Source organism: Pseudophryne corroboree, chromosome 5, assembly GCF_028390025.1.
Source record: "Pseudophryne corroboree isolate aPseCor3 chromosome 5, aPseCor3.hap2, whole genome shotgun sequence".
In the NCBI taxonomy this organism is placed as follows: Eukaryota; Metazoa; Chordata; class Amphibia; order Anura; family Myobatrachidae; genus Pseudophryne; species Pseudophryne corroboree.
Window position 1 is genome coordinate 132,480,019 of NC_086448.1, and position 21,953 is coordinate 132,501,971.

A 21,953-nucleotide genomic window follows, 5' to 3' on the forward strand; every position below is an offset into this window, starting at 1 on the left:
CAGGAAGTCATTTCTTTAAATTCCCAAGAAAACTCTTCATGTCCCGTTATGATTACAGCATGCGTGGGTTGGTATCACTCATCATTTATTTCCATGGAATTAGAGCCAAGAATTCTACATCTTCTAAATCTGTGCTGGCTGGCCTTGTGTATTTAATTTAGCCCCACTCTATATTGTTCAATTTGGGAAACTTTCAGTAAGTGGTAAATGTTGTGAAGTAAAGGAAGTCAAGTCTATTAATATATATATATATATATGATTTCCCATGTAGACACTATTGACAGAGATACAACTGCCAAGAGTTTACTTTGGGAGATATGTCTTTCTTACTTAATGGACACTTACTTGACTTCTGTCTGAAATTGGCAATGGTGTTATAAAAGATTCACATTGTAAATTCAACTTTGGCAACAATTGATGCATCTGGATTAAATTCTCATATAACATACAATAATAATAATAATAACTAGGTGATTCATCGAGCCTTACGGGCGCTCTTCACACCGTCATAAGGGGCTACGTAAGGGCTTATCCCTTGCACGCCCTTGTGGCGTGCAATATTTTTATCATATGGAGTATTACCTCCAAGCATAATTGTGTGAGTGGTTAAATATTGCACGGACAAAGTGCGTGCAATGGTTAAGGGTTCGTAGTCCCTTGCGTGAACAGCGCACACAGGTCTTGATAAATCACCTAGTAGGTACACATGTAGTTGGGGGAGTGGCCAGTGAGGGGGAGATGCGGATGGGGTCTGGGGGGTGCTGCGGGTGGGAAAGCGGCGGTTGCGGTGGTGCTTCGGGTGGGGAGGGGGTCCGGAGCTGCCGCGGGTGGTGGAGGGGGTGTGTGGGTGTGCCGCGAATGGGGACCAGAGGTACTAGGAGTGGGGGAGGGGTGGGTAATGCTTCTCCTCCTAGAAGCAGCTAAGCTGCTGTCCTCCCTTTGGCAGTGGCGCTCACGGATACTCGCACAGCAGTCAAGCAGCCAGTTACTATTGTTAGCGCCGGTGTTCCAACGTGCTGCATTACAGGGAAGAAGATGCACTCAATAAACTATAGCTCTCAGCAGCCCTTAGCGTCGGAATGCTTCGGCGCTAAGGGCTGCTGGGAGCTGTAGTTTTTTTTTTTAGTGCGTGTACTTCCCTGTAATGCAGCGCGTTGGGACAACGGTGCTAACAATAGTGAGTGGCTGTCAGAACTGACTGACTGGCTGAATTAATGTAAAAGGTGAGAGTGCTGTGCAGTGTCAGTTTACATTGATTCAGCATCCAGACATTACCCTCCGCGATATCACTAGAGATGAGCGGGTTCGGTTCCTCGGAATCCGAACCCCCCCGAACTTCAGCCTTTTTACACGGGTCCGAGGCAGACTCGGATCTTCCCGCCTTGCTCGGCTAACCCGAGCGCGCCCGAACGTCATCATCCCGCTGTCGGATTCTCGCGAGGCTCGTATTCTATCGCGAGACTCGGATTCTATATAAGGAGCCGCGCGTCGCCGCCATTTTCACATGTGCATTGAGATTGATAGGGAGAGGACGTGGCTGGCGTCCTCTCCGTTAGAATAGATAGAGACACTTGAGTTGATTACTTAGTAATTTTGGGGAGCATTAGGAGTACTCAGAGTGCAGAGTTTTGCTGATAGTTAGTTACTAGTGACTGACCACTTTATTATTTAATATAATCCGTTCTCTGCCTGAAAAAAACCGATACACAGTGTGCTGCATGATTGATAATATCATCGATGTATATCTGACTGTGCTGAGTGCTCACTGCTCACACAGCTGAATTGTGGGGGAGACTGGGGTGCAGTTATAGCAGGAGTACAGTGCACACTTTTGCTGCCAGTGTGACTGACCAGTGACCACCAGTATATTGTCTGCCTGAAAAAGTTAAACACTCCTGTGGTGTTTTTTTTTTTTTATTCTATAAACGCATTCTGCTGACAGTGTCCAGCAGGTCCGTCATTCATTATATTATATAAATATTTACCTGCAGTAGTGTTATATTTTTTTTGTTCATCTCTATCATCTTTATCATCTCTATATTAGCAGATGCAGTACGGTAGTCCACGGCTGTGGCTACCTCTGTGTCGTCAGTGCTCGTCCATAATTGTATACCTACCTGTGGTGGGTTTTTTTTTTCTATCTTCTTCATACTAGTAGTTTAGGAGTCTGCTGACAGTGTCCAGCAGGTCCGTCATTATATTATATAGGGTTCACTACGGCTGGCCAGCGGTCGGGCTCCCGGCGACCAGCATCCCGGCGCCGGGAGCCCGACCGCCGGCTTACCGACAGCTTGGCGAGCGCAAATGAGCCCCTTGCGGGCTCGCTGCGCTCGCCACGCTACGGGCACGGTGGCGCGCTACGCGCGCCACACTATTTTATTCTCCCTCTATGGGGGTCGTGGACCCCCACGAGGGAAAATAATTGTCGGTATTCCGGCTGTCGGGCTCCCGGCGCCGGTATACTGAGCGCCGGGAGCCCGACCGCCGGCAAACAGAAGACCACCCATTATATATACCTGCAGTAGTGATATATATATATTTTTTTATATCATTATCATCTCTATACTAGCAGACGCAGTACGGTAGTCCACGGCTGTAGCTACCTCTGTGTCGTCAGTGCTCGTCCATAATTGTATACCTACCTGTGGTGGGGTTTTTTTTTCTATCTTCTTCATACTAGTAGTTTAGGAGTCTGCTGACAGTGTCCAGCAGGTCCGTCATTATATTATATATACCTGCAGTAGTGATATATATATATTTTTTATATCATTATCATCTCTATACTAGCAGACGCAGTACGGTAGTCCACGGCTGTGGCTACCTCTGTGTCGTCAGTGCTCGTCCATAATTGTATACCTACCTGTGGTGGGTTTTTTATTCTATCTTCTTCATACTAGTAGTTTAGGAGTCTGCTGACAGTGTCCAGCAGGTCCGTCATTATATTATATATACCTGCAGTAGTGATATATATATATATTTTATATCATTATCATCTCTATACTAGCAGACGCAGTACGGTAGTCCACGGCTGTGGCTACCTCTGTGTCGTCAGTGCTCGTCCATAATTGTATACCTACCTGTGGTGGGGTTTTTTTTTCTATCTTCTTCATACTAGTAGTTTAGGAGTCTGCTGACAGTGTCCAGCAGGTCCGTCATTATATTATATATACCTGCAGTAGTGATATATGTATATTTTTTTATATCATTATCATCTCTATACTAGCAGACGCAGTACGGTAGTCCACGGCTGTAGCTACCTCTGTGTCGTCAGTGCTCGTCCATAATTGTATACCTACCTGTGGTGGGGTTTTTTTTTCTATCTTCTTCATACTAGTAGTTTAGGAGTCTGCTGACAGTGTCCAGCAGGTCCGTCATTATATTATATATACCTGCAGTAGTGATATATATATATTTTTTATATCATTATCATCTCTATACTAGCAGACGCAGTACGGTAGTCCACGGCTGTAGCTACCTCTTGTGTCGTCAGTCACTCGTCATCCATAAGTATACTAGTATCCATCCATCTCCATTGTTTACCTGAGGTGCCTTTTAGTTGTGCCTATTAAAATATGGAGAACAAAAATGTTGAGGTTCCAAAAATAGGGAAAGATCAAGATCCACTTCCACCTCGTGCTGAAGCTGCTGCCACTAGTCATGGCCAAGACGATGAAATTCCATCAACGTCGTCTGCCAAGGCCGATGCCCAATGTCATAGTACAGAGCATGTAAAATCCAAAACACAAAATATCAGTAAAAAAAGGACTCAAAAATCTAAAATAAAATCGTCGGAGGAGAAGCGTAAACTTGCCAATATGCCATTTACCACACGGAGTGGCAAGGAACGGCTGAGGCCCTGGCCTATGTTCATGGCTAGTGGTTCAGCTTCACATGAGGATGGAAGCACTCAGCCTCTCGCTAGAAAAATGAAAAGATTTAAGCTGGCAAAAGCACAGCAAAGAACTGTGCGTTCTTCGAAATCACAAATCCACAAGGAGAGTCCAATTGTGTCGGTTGCGATGCCTGACCTTCCCAACACTGGACGTGAAGAGCATGCGCCTTCCACCATTTGCACGCCCCCTGCAAGTGCTGGAAGGAGCACCCGCAGTCCAGTTCCTGATAGTCAGATTGAAGATGTCAGTGTTGAAGTACACCAGGATGAGGAGGATATGGGTGTTGCTGGCGCTGGGGAGGAAATTGACAAGGAGGATTCTGATGGTGAGGTGGTTTGTTTAAGTCAGGCACCCGGGGAGACACCTGTTGTCCGTGGGAGGAATATGGCCATTGACATGCCTGGTGAAAATACCAAAAAAATCAGCTCTTCGGTGTGGAAGTATTTCAACAGAAATGCGGACAACAGGTGTCAAGCCGTGTGTTGCCTTTGTCAAGCTGTAATAAGTAGGGGTAAGGACTTTAACCACCTCGGAACATCCTCCCTTATACGTCACCAGCAGCGCATTCATCATAAGTCAGTGACAAGTTCAAAAACTTTGGGCGACAGCGGAAGCAGTCCACTGACCAGTAAATCCCTTCCTCTTGTAACCAAGCTCACGCAAACCACCCCACCAACTCCCTCAGTGTCAATTTCCTCCTTCCCCAGGAATGCCAATAGTCCTGCAGGCCATGTCACTGGCAATTCTGATGAGTCCTCTCCTGCCTGGGATTCCTCCGATGCATCCTTTTTTTAATAAAGTGTTTTTATTCAGTAAAATGAGGAGACAGGTACAGACATTGCAGACCAGTAGCATAGCACGTCACATCACATATATCAGTCATATCGGAACTTCATTAATAATACAATTCAACATCAGCGGATTAATTGCCATGTCTATAAGGAGATGATCATGCATTTTGATTTTTCTGTCTTTTATGGTCCGCAAGCTCTGCAGCCGTTATGTACGTCTCTATTAATTTTTTATTAATTTTTGCCCATAAGCTAACCAAAAAACAGTAACTAATAAACAGAACAAACATACCTAAAAGAGAACAAAAAAAAAAAAAAATAGTAAACGCCTAGCTAGAAGCGTATGAAGGATCGATCATCTGATTCAGCTGCACAATATTCCCATGTATGCTATACGAGCACGCAGGGCTCCAATGTCAACCATTTTAAACGAATATCTTAAGCAGTAAGTTAGTCATGTGGTATCGCTTCGGTTCGCGTTGTAATTAGTTAAGGGACCATTTGGGAATGGGGAGAGTTCAGCCATGGAGACCAGACTCTTTCAAATTTGGCTGAAGCGTTTTGCTTCATATATACATATCTTTCTTTGAATATTGTATCGTTAACCAGGGTCTTAAGCGCAGATATTAAAGGGCCACCTGGGGCCATCCAGAGTCTCGCAATGCAAACCTTAGCCAAGGCACATACATTGCGAGCATAAAGACCCACCGAAACGGGCACAGAAGTAGAGCCCTCCATCCCCAATATACAAAATTGCGGGGTAAGCAGTCCGCCAGTCACTCCCGTATTCTCCAGGATTGACCTAACTCCCGACCAGAACATCCGCAACCTCGGGCAGTCCCACACCAGATGCCAGAATGTACCCTCCTCCACCCCGCACTTAGGGCACATGCCGGTCCCACCAGCCCCAAAAGTAGCCAACCTAGTTGGAGTTATATAAGTTCTATGTAGAATGAAAAGTTGAATTTGCTGATATCTGAGAGACTTGGTAACTGTAGCAGGATATTCCAACGCAAGGGTCCAGTCCTCCTCAGTTATTGGACCCAAATCATCCTCCCACCTTCCACGGAGACATGTCAGAGGGTCCGCATGGAGTTTAGTTAGGAGATATCCATACGCAAGGGAGACCATTTTAGCCCGACTCAGTGTAGCCACAAAGGTCTTTATGGGAAATGGGAGGATTCGTGGGGGGGACTCAGCAAATTGGGACTGGAGGGCATGACGGAGCTGAAGATATCTGAAAAAGTAGGAGTTGGGTAAATCAAACTCATCTTTCAGCTGCTGAAAGGATTTGAGTACACTATCTAGGTAGAGCTGGGATATAGAAACCACCGATCTAGGGGCCCAAACCTCCCGTCCCTCAAGTGCGTGTAGTTCAGGAAGCCAGTCAGAGTACCAGAGGGGGGTATCTGGGTCCAGGTCGTCGTACCCCAAGAGAACTCTCAGGGCCCGCCATATCTTTAAGGCCTGGAAAATAATAGGGGGGAGAAATCGAGCCATGTTCCCACTTAGCAGCACCTGCAAAGGAGATAGGTGGGGGAAATAGCAGCGAATAAATTCACAGTGTAAAGATTCAGCGTTAGAATCTTGCGCCCATATACTAATATGAGTCAGCTGAGCAGCGTAGTAATATATCTGAAAATTAGGCAGAGCCAGGCCGCCGTCAGAACGCTGCCTGGTGAGGGTATTCAACTGTATTCTGGGTCTCCTGTTGGCCCATATCAGTGAGGATAAAACGCTATTCAATTTCCTAAAAAATATTGGGAAGATATAGACCGGGGACTGGAGAATAATGTATAAAAGTTTAGGTAATATAATCATTTTTATGAGATTGACCCTGCCAGAGACCGTCAGTGGAAGCCTACACCAAGTCTTGGATTTGCTGATGACCCACTGCAGGGTTGGGTCCAGATTCAAAGGGATATAATCAGAGGGGTCATTAGTTATTTGGATTCCAAGGTATTTAAATTGTGTTGTCCAACATAGTGGCAGGGAGACTTTGGGAACAGTAGGAGGGGAGCCCATGACTGGCATAATGTATGATTTGGACCAGTTAATTCTAAGGCCCGAATGGGCTCCAAAGCTCTCTATCACCCGCAGCAAAATGGGCATTGACTTGGTGTAGTCTTGCAAGAACAGCAACATGTCGTCTGCGTAAAGAGCTATTCTATCTTCCCGTGAGCCTGTACATATTCCTGTAATATCTGGATGCGATCTTACCAAACATGCCAAGGGCTCGATGGCCAAGGCGAACAGCGTGGGGGAGAGGGGGCAGCCCTGTCTAGTACCTCGGGAAAGCTGAAAGGGCTGGGATACATAGCCATTCACCAAGATCCTGGCACTCGGATGTTGGTACAGTAATTTAGTCCATCTAATAAAGTTGGGCCCGAAGCCCATACGTGCCATCACCTCCCATAGATAAGCCCATTCAATGCTGTCGAAAGCCTTGGCTGCGTCTAACGAGACCACAGCCGAGTCAGAAGGGGAGTCATGTGGGAGTTGCAAAATGGTATTTCTCTATCGTCCTAGTGGATGCTGGGGTTCCTGAAAGGACCATGGGGAATAGCGGCTCCGCAGGAGACAGGGCACAAAAGTAAAGCTTTCCGATCAGGTGGTGTGCACTGGCTCCTCCCCCTATGACCCTCCTCCAAGCCAGTTAGATTTTTGTGCCCGGCCGAGAAGGGTGCAATCTAGGTGGCTCTCCTAAAGAGCTGCTTAGAAAAGTTTAGCTTAGGTTTTTTATTTTACAGTGAGTCCTGCTGGCAACAGGATCACTGCAACGAGGGACTTAGGGGAGAAGAAGTGAACTCACCTGCGTGCAGGATGGATTGGCTTCTTGGCTACTGGACATCAGCTCCAGAGGGACGATCACAGGTACAGCCTGGATGGTCACCGGAGCCTTGCCGCCGGCCCCCTTGCAGATGCTGAAGTAAGAAGAGGTCCAGAATCGGCGGCAGAAGACTCCTCAGTCTTCTAAAGGTAGCGCACAGCACTGCAGCTGTGCGCCATTTTCCTCTCAGCACACTTCACACGGCAGTCACTGAGGGTGCAGGGCGCTGGGAGGGGGGCGCCCTGGGAGGCAAATGCATACCTATTTTGGCTAAAAATACCTCACATATAGCCTCCGGAGGCTATATGGAGATATTTAACCCCTGCCAGAATCCGTTAAGAGCGGGAGACGAGGCCGCCGAAAAAGGGGCGGGGCCTATCTCCTCAGCACACAGCGCCATTTTCCCTCACAGAAAGGCTGGAGGGAAGGCTCCCAGGCTCTCCCCTGCACTGCACTACAGAAACAGGGTTAAAACAGAGAGGGGGGGCACTAATTTGGCGTTAGAAATATATAAAAAAGATGCTATAAGGGAAAACACTTATATAAGGTTGTCCCTATATAATTATAGCGTTTTTGGTGTGTGCTGGTAAACTCTCCCTCTGTCTCTCCAAAGGGCTAGTGGGTCCTGTCCTCTATCAGAGCATTCCCTGTGTGTGTACTGTGTGTCGGTACGTGTGTGTCGACATGTATGAGGACGATGTTGGTGAGGAGGCGGAGCAATTGCCTGTAATGGTGATGTCACTCTCTAGGGAGTCGACACCGGAATGGATGGCTTATTTAGGGAATTACGTGATAATGTCAACACGCTGCAAGGTCGGTTGACGACATGAGACGGCCGACAAACAATTAGTACCGGTCCAGACGTCTCAAAAACACCGTCAGGGGTTTTTAAAACGCCCGTTTACTTTAGTCGGTCGACACAGACACAGGGACACTGAATCCAGTGTCGACGGTGAATAAACAAACGTATTCCTTATTAGGGCCACACGTTAAAGGCAATGAAGGAGGTGTTTCATATTTCTGATACTACAAGTACCACAAAAGAGGGTATTATGTGGGATGTGAAAAAACTACCGTAGTTTTTCCTGAATCAGATAAATTAAATAAAGTGTGTGATGATGCGTGGGTTCCCCCCGATAGAAAATTATGGGCGGTATACCCTTTCCCGCCAGAAGTTAGGGCGCGTTGGGAAACACCCCTTAGGGTGGATAAGGCGCTCACACGCTTATCAAAACAAGTGGCGGTACCGTCTATAGATAGGGCCGTCCTCAAGGACCAGCTGACAGGAGGCTGGAAAATATCATAAAAAGTATATACACACATACTGGTGTTATACTGCGACCAGCGATCGCCTCAGCCTGGATGTGCAGAGCTGGGGTGGCTTGGTCGGATTCCCTGACTAAAAATATTGATACCCTTGACAGGGACAGTATTTTATTGACTATAGAGCATTTAAAGGATGCATTTCTATATATGCGAGATGCACAGAGGGATATTTGCACTCTGGCATCAAGAGTAAATGCGATGTCCATATCTGCCAGAAGATGTTATGGACACGACAGTGGTCAGGTGATGCAGATTCCAAACGGCACAAAGGTGTATTGCCGTATAAAGGAAGAGGAGTTATTTGGGGTCGGTCCATCGGACCTGGTGGCCACGGCAACTGCTGGAAAATCCGCCGTTTTTACCCTAAGTCACATCTCTGCAGAAAAAGACACCGTCTTTTCAGCCTCAGTCCTTTCGTCCCTATAAGATCATATCTGCCCAGGGATAGAGGAAAGGGAAGAAGACTGCAGCAGGCAGCCCATTCCCAGGAACAGAAGCGTTCCACCGCTTCTGACAAGTTCTCAGCATGGCGCTGAGACCGTACAGGACCCCTGGATCCTACAAGTAGTATCCCAGGGGTACAGATTGGAATGTCGAGACGTTTCCCCTTCGCAGGCTCCTGAAGTCTGCTTTACCAAGGTCTCCCTCCGACAAGGAGGCAGTATGGGAAAAAATTCACAAGCTGTATTCCCAGCAGGTGATAATTAAATTACCCCTCCTACTACAAGAAAAGGGGTATTATTCCACACTATATTGTGGTACTGAAGCCAGAAGGCTAGGTGAGACTTATTCTAAAACATTTTTTGAACACTTACAAAGGTTCAAATCAAGATGGAGTCACTCAGAGCAGTGATAACGAACCAGGAAGAAGGGGACTATATAGTGTCCCGGGACATCAGGGATGCTTACCTCTATGTCCCAAATTTGCCCTTCTCACTAAGGGTACCTCAGGTTCGTGGTGCAGAACTGTCAATATCAGTTTCAGACGCTGCCGTTTGGATTGTCCACGGCACCCCGGGTCTTTACCAAGGTAATGGCCGAAATGATGATTCTTCTTCGAAGAAAAGGCGTCTTAATTATCCCTTACTTGGACGATCTCCTGATAAGGGCATAGTCCAGGGAACAGTTGGAGGTCGGAGTAGCACTATCTCGGATACTGCTACAACAGCACGGGTGGATTCTAAATATTCCAAAATCGCAGCTGATCCCGACGACACGTCTGCTGTGCCTAGGGATGATTCTGGACACAGTCCAGAAAAAGGTGTTTCTCCCGGAAGAGAAAGCCAGGGAGTTATCCGAGCTAGTCAGGAACCTCCTAAAAACAGTGCATCATTGCACAAGGGTCCTGGTAAAAATGGTGGCTTCCTACGAAGCAATTCCATTCGGCAGATTTCACGCAAGAACTTTTCAGTGGGATCTGCTGGACAAATGGTCCGGATCGCATCTTCAGATGCATCAGCGGATAACCCTATATCCAAGGACAAGGGTGTCTCTCCTGTGGTGGTTATAGAGTGCTCATCTTCTAGAGGACCGCAGATTCGGCATTCAGGATTGGATGCTGGTGACCACGGAGCCCAGCCCGAGAGGCTGGGGAGCAGTCACACGAGGAAAAAATTTCCAGGGAGTGTGATCAAGTCTGGAGACTTTTCTCCACATAAATATACTGGAGCTAAGGGTAAATTTATAATGCTCTAAGCTTAGCAAGACCTCTGCTTCAAGGTCAGCCGGTATTGATCCAGTGGGAAAAACATCACGGCAGTCGCCCACGTAAACAGACAGGGCGACACAAGAAGCAGGAGGGCAATGGCAAAAACTGCAAGGACTTTTCGCTGGGCGGAAAATCATGTGATAACACTGTCAGCAGTGTTTCATCCCGGGAATGGAAACTGGGAAGCAGACTTCCTCAGCAGGCACGACCTCCACCCGGGAGAGTGGAAACTTCATCGGGAAGTTTTTTCCACATGATTGTAAACCGTTGGGAAATACCAAAGGTGGACATGATGGCGTCCCGTCTGAACAAAAAACGGGACAGGTATTGCGCCAGGTCAAGAGACCCTCAGGCAATAGCTGTGGACGTTCTGGTAACACCGTGGGTGTACCAGTCGGTGTATGTGTTCCCTCCTCTGCTTCTCATACCTAAGGTGCTGAGAATTATAAGACGTAGAGGAGTAAGAACTATACTCATGGCTCCGGATTGGCCAAGAAGGACTTGGTACCCGGAACTTCAAGAGATGCTTACAGAGGTCTTATGGCCTCTGCCGCTAAGAAGGGACTTGCTTCAGCTAGTACCATGTCTGTTCCAAGACTTACCGCAGCTGCGTTTGTCGGCATGGCGGTGGAAAGCCGGATCCTAAGGGAAAAAGGCATTCCGGAAGAGGTCATTCCTACCCTGGTCAAAGCCAGAAAGGAGGTGACCGCACAACATTATCACCACATGTGGCGAAAATATGTTGCGTGGTGTGAGGCCAGGAAGGCCCCACAAAGAAATTTCAACTCGGTCGTTTCCTGCATTTCCTGCAAACAGGAGTGTCTATGGGCCTCAAATTGGGGTCCATTAAGGTTCAAATTTCGGCCCTGTCGATTTTCTTCCAGAAAGAATTGGCTTCAGTTCCTGAAGTCCAGAAGTTTGTAAAGGGAGTATTGCATATACAACCCCCTTTTGTGCCTCCAGTGGCACTGTGGGATCTCAACGTAGTTCTGGGATTCCTCAAATCACATTGGTTTAAAACCAGTCAAATCTGTGGATTTGAAGCATCTCACATGAAAAGTGACCATGCTCTTGGCCCTGGCCTGGACCAGGCGAGTGTCAAATTGGTGGTTTTTTCTCAAAAAAGCCCATATCTGTTTGTCCATTCGGACAGGGCAGAGCTGCGGACTCGTCCCCAGTTCTCTCCCTAAGGTGGTGTCAGTGTTTCACCTGAACCAGCTTATTGTGGTGCCTTGCACCTACTAGGGACTTGGAGGACTCCAAGTTGCTAGATGTTGTCAGGGCCCTGAAAATAGGTTCCAGGACGGCTGGAGTCAGGAAAACTGACTTGCTGTTATCCTGTATGCACCCAACAAACTGGGTGCTCTTGCTTCTAAGCAGACTATTGCTAGTTGGATGTGTAATACAATTCAGCTTGCACATTCTGTGGCAGGCCTGCCACAGCCAAAATATGTAAATGCCCATTCCACAAGGAAGGTGGGCTCATCTTGGGCGGCTGCCCGAGGGGTCTCGGCTTTACAACTTTGCCGAGCAGCTACTTGGTCAGGGGCAAACACGTTTGCTAAATTCTACAAAATTGATACCCTGGCTAAGGAGGACCTGGAGTTCTCTCATTCGGTGCTGCAGAGTCATCCGCACTCTCCCGCCCGTTTTGGAGCTTTGGTATAATCCCCATGGTCCTTTCAGGAACCCCAGCATCCACTAGGACGATAGAGAAAATAAGAATTTACTTACCGATAATTCTATTTCTCGGAGTCCGTAGTGGATGCTGGGCGCCCATCCCAAGTGCGGATTATCTGCAATACTTGTACATAGTTACAAAAATCGGGTTATTATTGTTGTGAGCCATCTTTTCAGAGGCTCCGCTGTTATCATACTGTTAACTGGGTTTAGATCACAAGTTGTACGGTGTGATTGGTGTGGCTGGTATGAGTCTTACCCGGGATTCAAAATTCCTCCCTTATTGTGTACGCTCGTCCGGGCACAGTACCTAACTGGCTTGGAGGAGGGTCATAGGGGGAGGAGCCAGTGCACACCACCTGATCGGAAAGCTTTACTTTTGTGCCCTGTCTCCTGCGGAGCCGCTATTCCCCATGGTCCTTTCAGGAACCCCAGCATCCACTACGGACTCCGAGAAATAGAATTATCGGTAAGTAAATTCTTATTTTAGTCTACGCAGGTTAATAGATGTGGACTTCCCTGGCATGAAGCCAGTCTGGTCCGAGTGAACGAGGGAGGTGATTACTGTGTTAAGCCGTATTGCCAATATCTTTGCCAGGATCTTAGCGTCATTGGGAATCAGGGAGATCGGCCTATAGGAGTCTGGAGACCTAGGGTCCTTATCGGGTTTTGGAATCACTATTATAATTGCCTCTGACATAGAGAGGGGGAGCTCGTTACCGGCAAATATATCCAAGTATAGGGCATGAAGTCTGGGCCCAAAAAAATCAATATGATTTTTGTAGACCTCAGAGGGAATCCCATCAGACCCCGGAGCCTTGCCACTAGGGGACATGCCAATGGCCGCAGTCACCTCCTCGAGCGTCAAGGGCGCCTCCAGCTGTTCACAGGCCCCAGAGGAAAGTGCGGGCAGCTCAATACCCCCCAGGTAATATGATAGATCTAGAGTAGAGCACGTCAATTGTGAGCTATATATCTCAGAGTAATAGGATCTGAATAATTGCGCAATGTCTGGCGTGGTGTCAACAATGGAGCCATCCCCACCATACATCCAGGCAATCGTAGACCCAGGACGATCATAGTGTATCAGGCGAGCCAGGAGTCCCCCCGTCCTATCAGCCTGCATATAAATATTAGTGGCTTTGAAAAGGTGGGAGCGTGAGTTTTTATCGGACAGGTGAGCCATCCAAGCCGACTGAGCCGCCAACCAGCGTACCTTCGTCGCTGGGGCACCATCTAGCAAATATTGGGACTCTAGTTCCCTGGCATCTCCCTCAAGGACCCGTTCTCTCTCCCTTGAGGACATTTTATGAGCCGCTATGCGTCTAATATAGGTACCTCTCAAAAACGCCTTAAATGAATCCCAAACTATCGTACCCGGGGCTGACCCTACGTTTTCATTAAAATATCCCCCCCACTGAGTCTCCAGGTCACTACAGTCACCCAGTTGGGACAACCAAGAGGGGTGCAGCTTCCAGTAAGAGTGCCCCCTCTGACCCCCCACAGCAATGGTCATCAACATAGGGGAGTGATCAGAGACCCCTCGAGCCTCATAGTGGATGTCAATGATCCCAGGGACAAGGGCAGGGGACATCAAAATCAGGTCAATCCTGGAGAAGGAGCCATGAGCACTGGAAAAACAGGAGAACTGACGGGCCGCAGGGTGACGGAGTCTCCACGGATCCACCCACTGCAAACTATCCAAGAAGTCAGCAAATTTGGTAGGGCCACCACCCGCCAGCGCAACATTCGGGGAGTGCCATCGGTCCAAGGATAAATCTAGGACATTATTGAAATCGCCCAAGCATATCACAGGGGTGGTAGGAGATGGAGCAACAAAAGAGGCAGCCTGCTGCAGTACGGCATATGAAAAAGGAGGGGGAACATACACCGCTAGAATATAATAGGGCTGAGAACACAGTTTACATTCCATAAATACAAATCTTCCATACGGGTCAGTTTTGATCGATAACAATTCAAATTGCACTGATTTTTTAATCAGAATCGAGACACCCCTAGAGTAGGAGGAATGAGAGGCATGGTAAGCCCATCCCACCCAGGCCCGTCGTAATGATAATAACCTATTCCCCTCCAAGTGGGTCTCACTGAGGCATGCAACGTCCGGGTCATATTTTTTAATCATATTTAAAACCAAAGAGCGTTTGATTTTGTTATTCAGACCCCGGACATTCCATGCCAAAAATTTCAGGTTAATCATGACCCCTGACAATGCTAAATTCCTTTGTCGTATAACCAACCCTTTATGAAGTCTAAGAACACTGTACGCTGTTTACTTAAGAAGTATCGTATGGGTACGCTAGTTGCGTAACGATCGCTCAGCCGTAGGCGAGACGCTCAAGCGTCACGTTCGCTCACGGCCCAGAGATCACAGGACAGAATGATTCGCTATGGCGTAGCGGTTCGCTCGAGACCACAAGGAGATCACCAGCGGCGCAGACGCTCACAACGCTATACTTTTATGTCTAAACCCTATACCAATGAAATACACAGAATACCTTAATGTGTATAAAGGGTGTAAGTGCAACCTTGTGTAACCTGACTAACTACAAAGCTGCTTGAGCGTCACCGACGCTCAAGTGAACACATTACACTATAGGAAATACACAGATACTGGTTTAGGGTCCAAAGCCTATTAACTGTATTATATCTAATATACTTGTAAAAGAGAATCACAGTACAAATGATACACTACAATATAACAGAGACTACCTAACCAGATAACTACACAAGAAATACAATACAATACAATTACTATTTATGGGAAAATGGAAGGGGAAGAGAAGAAGAGAGAGATAGAGAGAAATGGCTCATGATAACATTAAATAAGAGACAACATGGTTGCAGATAATACTACACATGTGAGAGACAATCGCTGCGCAGTTAGTCAATGCTGAATACAGCATGGGATGGAAGCTAGACTCCATTTTGAGAAAACTCCCATAATTCCAAAGACTGCACCACATGCCTGAAAGGGGGAGGGGAAGACATCCAGCAGCAGCCATTTTAGATTTGCAGGTCCAAACACATGGCACTCTATACTACACCACAATCACATAGCAGAAAACACAAGACTCCATTTTCTTCCAAAATGTCCAAGCCTCAAAACAATGCATATGTTCTGATTTTACAATTCCAAACCATCTAAAACACCTTTCACAATGTAATCCAACTTCCTAGAACCATCTCATAATTTCACATCCTAAACAACTTCAGTATCTCACTAACCAGAGCATATTCATCACAAGACCAGATCACAATGTAATTAACACAAACGTAACTGCATGGTGGTATTTATGATTAACAGGATATATAGTATAACTAACCAGCACAATCTATTTTAAATCTCCATAGGCAAACAAATACCACAAATACTATGCTACAGATTGTATACTGTTCCAATTCATCACGGACTTCACAGAGTATCCACAAACACCCAACAATCACACAACCAAGTTACAATATCCTATTTAAACCAGAAAGCAATCTGTCTGTTTCCTTATCTAGCCATGTGAGGTTCAATACTCAGCCTTTAGTTTGGAGGATGTCCTGGGGATTCAGCCGCCATGCTGCTGGGTGCCAGGTAGCTGTGTGTGTGTGTGAGTGTAGCTACATTACATCTGTTCTCTGAGGCCACACCTGACCACTACCTTCCTGTTTGACCAGTACCTGGGGGAGGGGTCTTTCTTTCTCCTTTGTATATGCTAATCAGGTTCAGCCCTGAAAACTTAGTAAAAGGTTGTCTTGAGCATCCATTGTTCTAACAATATGATCTTAGCTTTTATACATATAATCATATCTATCTGCTGCAATGTCCCACAACAACACAACAGGCCTCAAACTAACCCACACCTCATTCTGCTTGCTTCAATACCAAACATGATGTGTTTATCTGGTTCGGTTCGAATGATACACATCCATGACATTAATTCATCAGCCAATTCTAAATCTCCATTATGTCTGGTGTTTGCTGTGCTCGCTGCGCATATTTGCAAGTATAGCGGCTTATATGTGTGCAGTTTATATGGTCTCTCTATGTAATATTTTTGACTTTGACAGTCCACCCTTTGGCAGTCACCAATAACTGCCACTTCCTAAAACATTTCAAAAAGAGAAAAATATATGTCAGGGGTTAATACATTTCCATGGTTGGGTAAGGGAGGAGAGAGGAGAAGGTGTGAAGAGGGTATGACCTAGTGAGAAAGCAGAAGCATGTGTGTATGAATCCATGTTTGGGGGTCATGTATCATCGTGCCGTACGTGTTGTACATCAAGCTTCGAGGTATTGCGAAGTATACATTTGAATTCCTTCTTATCCCGTACTAAGGGTCTGTGGATGGGCTGTCAAACTTTACCGAGCTCATTTCGGCTGTGGTTGTAACAAAATGGGGGAGCACATTTTAGTTGATGATACATGAATGGGGGAGGTATGTGGTTGCTGATATCTGTGCCTGTATTCCCTATCGCCTATGTGTGTCATTACCTGAGGGTTGTAGAGATGAAGATAAAGAACACTTATGGAAAATGCAATGATATTCTATGTCAGGGAAATGTACATCTGTTGTTGAAGTTTTGTTCGGTATCTGTTGAGAGTCGTCTTCTTTGCGCTGTATTGCTCCTTGGGCATGAGCAAATAGCTTTGTCAGTGCCATCAGATTTACAAAAATGTTGGGCTAGCGTGAGTTTAAAAATACTAGGGAAACTGGGGATCCATGGCAAAGTTCATCAAGTGTCCATATCATAGGTTGTCAAAACTTCATCTTTGGTGCTTGTCTGTTGTCTGTATAGCGTCTCGTCAACTTCCTCGTCCAAGGGGGTCTTTGTATCTTGGAGAAAAGCAGAAAAACAGGTGAAAGAAACGGACCGTATAATCGCATTTTCATCACATCCTGGTTTCTATCATTGGGTCATAAATCAAATCCAGGTTAATTACGGTTTCCTCACTCCTCAAGCTCATCACTTTTGTACTTTGTTTGCACCTCGTTAAAGCCTGCCCGCATCTAAATATCAATCCAATCGATATAACGACACCCAAGATACATAGTAGAAACTTTCCAACATCCATTATGACTCCTTGAGCCCAGTCTCCTAAACCGGAGAACCAATTTCGCGGGTTCAACCATGACACCCAACCAGTCAGCTCATTACCTACAGCAGCAAGGGTGAGATTGTGTTTTCGACGAAATTCCCACTTCAATTGGAGAATATCGTCCATCTTTTGGTCTATGACCTCTACCGGATCCTCGGTGCTATTTGTGATATACGTGCAACACTTTATGCCGTACTGTGTTGCCAATGTAACACAATATCCGCCTGTTACTGCTGTAAGATAATTAAGAACCATCCTATGCTGAACTAGTTCTGTTTTGTAGGCTTGAAGTTCTCTTCCAGTGTATCTAAACGTGTCATCATACATTTCAGTGATATTATCTAACAAATTGGCGAGTGCGGAAATGTATCTATAATTCATCACTCCTCGAGCGGTACGAGTGAAATCTAACGCTACCAGAACCTGAATCCCGGTGGATTCATGGATAAGATCAGAGGCCGGATGCTCTAACCTTTCTGACAGTTGTCTTTTAACTCGGTGCTCGTAATGAGTGTGAGTATAAGGAGCTTGGGCACCACGGTGTATATCCTTCATTTTGTCATGTGTAACAGTCATCACTTCAGGCAATACTTTTCCAATATAACACAATCCTTCAGAGTTTGGGGCAAGCCACTTGTACGCCTTTCTCCCGCATATGAAATATGCGTCATCGGGGAGAACATAAGGGACGGAGAAGGACATGACCATGTTACAAACCTTCCAGGTGAAATCTCCTGACCCTAATTCTTCCATCTGCTTAATGCACGTATCAGTTTGTACGATATGTGCACAGTATCCTGGTGATACCTCTCCAACTCTAGTAATCCTATTTCCTAAGGTATATCGATACCGGAAAGATTTTCCTCTACTGGCTATGTGGCGTACAAGCTCTGTATCTGTAGGCATTCTATCTGCTCTATGCGAAAATGTCATGGTTTGGTTGCTCCATGACACTTCCCAATTTCCCGGCTTACGGGGATTGGAGATATTAAAACATAAGAGGGACCTATCCACATGGTATTGGTGGAGCTTCAAACTAGGAGGGCTGGAGATGTTAAACCTCCGATCCACCGGTCTCCCACCACTTAGCTCAAGTACCTCCCCTAACGTTAAAGGAAATGGTACTAGCCCTGATTTGCTGTGACCCTGAGGTACTTGAGAGCATACCCAACAATCAGTTTTGTTTAACACATTACCCACTAAGGAGTGATGGTCACTCAATGGATGCTGGTCCATATGGATATTAAGACTGGATTGGCATTTCTTTATGCATCCATCTTCAACCATTGTCACAGAGCCTACAGATACAGTTTTTCTTTTTGAACTAACAATCCTTCAAAGAAAATGTTTACAGATAACATGGTTGTTAGATCGTGCCCGGTACTCGCCTTTGCTTGGTGATTGGGTTGCTATTGGAAATTTACACCTCCGTCTCAGTCATCAGGACCTTTCTGGATCCTTTCTCGACCTCACTGGTACTCTCACCGAAACAGACTGCTCTGGTCAACATCATGGTTAACGGGAAAATCCATATCACAGTCTCTTGGGGCAAGTCCATCTTACAGGAGGAGAAAAGAAGAAATTTGTAATGGGGGTATAAGAAAATAGTTTGAGGGGGAGAGAACTTGTTACGATAATAAGTTCTCTCGTCTTGTTGTTCTTCTTGTTCTGCTGTCCTCTCAAAGGTGCTGTCTCTCAGTCTTCCAAACGAACATTCTGGTGATGCAATATTCCTTCCTAACCGGCGATCTTTCTGTAAGGAGAAAAAAAATCTGGCATTACCATTGGTCCAACTGAGGGGTGACATACCATCTTTAAACCATGGAAACATGAGTGGGAAGAGAGAGACAACAAAAAAAAAAAACAAAAGAGATAGAGAACAATTCATGTGCATATATACATTACATAACTCGACAATAACCATCAATAAGAAAAGAGAAACAAAGCATTTTTAAACATTGTCAACATTAAGAAAACATTGTTAGCATTAGAAAAACATTGTCAGACTTATTAGGCTGTCATATCTATGTGTCTACTGGTCTCCTTGAGCAGTCCCTCCCCACCAGCACCTGCATTACTCCACTGTCTGTATCTGGCCAGAAATACATTGTGGCGGAGGTCATGCTGGGGTTTGGTAGACTTCTGCAAGGACCAAGTGGGTATGCAATGTGTGAATTCTTACCAATACTCGTCAGAGATGGGGATAGAGAGAGAGAGAGAAAAAAAACATTTCACTGATACATTTACAACGTTTCACCTGGTCATTCCTGTGTCTTTCAGTGAATGACCTCCCAATTTATTAACCGTTACCTCAGGCTTACCATCAGTCGTATGATCACCTTTCTTGACTACCTATCATGGGTGTGGCTCAAAATTCTTCCTATGTGATCCCTGCTTGTAATTTGGTGTGTCATAACTTTTGCTCATTTTCATGTCTAGGGGGTCTGATTTTATGTGGGCTGTTGCAGTTACTGGCATAATGCCCTTCTCTTTTGCACAGATCACAAATCCTTAAGTTCCTCCATGTGCCAATGGCCTGGGGTTTTGGTTGATTTGATGCCTCCTCAAACGCTTGGATGCTCATCACCATCAACCGCTTTCCCTGTACCTACCTGATTCCTTGGATACCATGATTATGTCGTTGTCTAGGGGGTTGGTATGCCTTCTGTGAATCTTTGATCATACAGTTAGATCTTTCCTAGGATCTGGGTAATCAGACATGATTGATCTCAATTCTGTCCGGGACCAGGGATGGCGCATTGCACTGTCCTTGACGGGAATGGTTCCCTGATCGTCAGTCTTCCCATTGGGGACTGTGATCACCCTGACAGGACTAAACTCAATTACATCACCTTGTTTTGGTCTTATAATATGGGGTACATTTGTTTGTGCGTGATATAAAACATTGTACGTACCTGTGGACACGACCTCACCTGACCCTCCGTTAGGGGGTTTGATTATTGCCTTTACCAATTTGGTCGCGTCCACCTGGATGTCTTGTAGGATGGCTTCCGGAAGAGGTGCCGACATTGTTCTGGCCTCACTTTCATGAGTGTATTCCTGGGGGAAGTTCGACATGGGGTGCAACTTGCATAGGTTAATAGTTGTACATTCAACAGTATTACAATAATCATTGTTACATTTATTACACTTATTCTTATAATCTATACTACAGTTGCTAAGAGCGTTTTTATTGTTCAACCCTGTGCTTTTCTCCGCAACCACAATCCCCTCCATTGCCACCTCTCCCCTCTCAAGATGAAAGTTAGGTAAGTAAGTTACATTTCTTTGCATTTCACTCTCCTGTTGCCATATCTGTAAACAATCATAATGCTTGATTCGTCTCTTTGCTGATTTGATGAGACATATCCTTCGCCTTAAATTATGCAACACCTCTGAGTCAAAACTACCTATCCCGGGAAATGGTGCCTTATCCCCCGCAGTCATTCGTGTCCATTCATCACAAAAGGTCTCAGAGTGGGGACCATATTTCCCCCACATTACTAACCGAGCAGACCCTCGGGGTCTGCAAGCCTCTGGAGTCTGAATCCTGACCTCCGACCGTCTCTGTGTTGTGCACTTGGCTGCCATTGTGGACCTTTTTAACACAGAAAAACTTCCTAAAATGCACCAAACACAGAACTTCGTTGGAAATCCTTAAAGCTCTTCCACTGAACTTCTTCTGCTCCGGGTATCTCCGGTCCGCCTTCTAGCAGACACGTGTAGCCGTTGCAGGCCCTATCTCTAGAGATTCTCCTGAGAAAATTCCCTTCCTTTTTCTTTTACACAAATCACGCTTGCATGTGCTCCCTACAACACGTATGAGGGCAAGATTTACGCATGGATATACGACCTCATATCACGTTGCGTTATTGGTCACACATACAACCGTGCGGTCCAATCGTACCACTTATAGACACTTGTTGCCCATAAATGGTAGGATCATTGGAGTCTCCCTACTGTGCTCCAAAACAGCCAGAGCGTAATACAACGAAAACTTTATCACACTCTGTTGCACGTTTTCACTCAGATCGTGCTCATCACGTTCCACATAGATCACAAAGTTCACAAAGCGGGATTATCACATAGATCACAAAGTCCACAAAGTGGGATTCAATACACTCATACCGTTTTCAACCCACTATCATTCTTATAGTTTTCTGATCAGAAAAATCATTTCCCGTAGTCTGATAGCTCTCCCCAGAGGTATTACAGTAAAGTAAGGTATTTAAACTAAGTTTTGGAAAGCTGAAATCAATTTGTGCTATTTATCGCCTTGCGTTACTTACCGCGTTGCGCTACTTATCGCTTTGCGTTAAAAATCAACTTGTGGTTTGAGTTACGTGGGCGTACACAGACGCTCCGTTGCATAATGTACGCTGCGTGCGTCTGCCTTTGGATTGCGTACGCTCTGTCCTTGTAAGCACACTTGTACACAGACCAAGTACGTTCACAGTAACACACTACACGTTTATCAATGTGAATGATCTTTAAGTGTAATCATTCACTATACACCACCCAAATCTCCCTTGTATTCTTAGGCGAGACTGTGTGCGTGCTTTACAAATTACCCCTTAAATGTATTACTTTTACACTTTAACTACCGAGTAGCAACAAA

The 21,953-nt window shown here is 45.8% G+C and overlaps 1 long non-coding RNA gene across 2 annotated transcripts in view; it reads left to right on the top strand.

The window, feature by feature from the left end:
• LOC134927374 (uncharacterized) overlaps nt 1-21,953 on the top strand; it is a 194,852-nt gene that overhangs the window by 48,709 nt on the left and 124,190 nt on the right. The window lies entirely within an intron of this gene.